Source organism: Lissotriton helveticus, chromosome 3_1, assembly GCF_964261635.1.
Source record: "Lissotriton helveticus chromosome 3_1, aLisHel1.1, whole genome shotgun sequence".
Taxonomy (NCBI): Eukaryota; Metazoa; Chordata; class Amphibia; order Caudata; family Salamandridae; genus Lissotriton; species Lissotriton helveticus.
Window position 1 is genome coordinate 368,546,158 of NC_136061.1, and position 858 is coordinate 368,547,015.

General features: G+C 62.1%; 1 pseudogene; it reads left to right on the forward strand.

Annotated features, from left to right (window-relative positions):
* Positions 1-598: 598 nt before the first annotated feature.
* LOC144825433 (18S ribosomal RNA) overlaps positions 599-858 on the forward strand; it is a 1,778-nt pseudogene continuing 1,518 nt past the window's right edge.

The following is an 858-nucleotide window of genomic DNA, read 5'->3' on the forward strand; positions in this document are numbered from 1 at the left end:
GAACCTGGGCCCGCCCATCGGGACCCCGGGGGCCCAGGTACGCACCTGCCTCTCAGCCCCTTCCCGATGGTCCTTTTTCTCCGAGTCTGCTTGCCCTGGGAGCATGCAGGGATGCCAATTCAGCATACCACCTGCGCAGGGTGGCCTGCCATGGGGATTCCCCAGCTGTACTCTGATCGATTGGGCACTCTCGGTCCGTTTAGGGATGGACTGCTTGGCCACCCTTGGCTATCGTTTCAAGCAAAGCGCTTCCACCGCGCATGGACTGTCTGACTCGAGGGCCTGCCGCCTGGTGGGAGGCCCTTTACCCTACCCAGCAGAGTGAAGGCCGAGCGGCCCGGCAGCTCATGCCCCCAAGTGGTCTGACCAGAACGGAAGGGGTCGGGTGGCACCAGGTCCTTGGATGCTGCTGCCCAGCAGGTCCGCAGGCCCCACGCTGTCACCCCTCTCTGCCCAGCACATGTCCACAGCAGTTCGTAATGACCGTTCGGAGGGGTGCCGCCGCTGCCAGGCTCCAGCACCCCTGCGTCTTGCTCAGGCTGCGCCTCGGCCTGCCTCTCCCTCCCAGGGAGACTGCTGGGCCTGCCGGTGCCCATGTAACCGCACCTCTCCACACCCCTCCAGTGAGCCCTGCTGCCCAGGCGGGTAGGATCCTTCCCCTGGTACAGTGAAACTGCGAATGGCTCATTAATCAGTTATGGTTCCTTTGATTGCTCCATCTGTTACTTGGGTAACTGTGGTAATTCTAGAGCTAATACATGCAGACGAGCGCTGACCTCCCGGGATGTGTGCATTTATCAGACCAAGACCAATCCGGGCTCGCCCGGCCACTTTGGTGACCCTAGATAACCTCGGGCC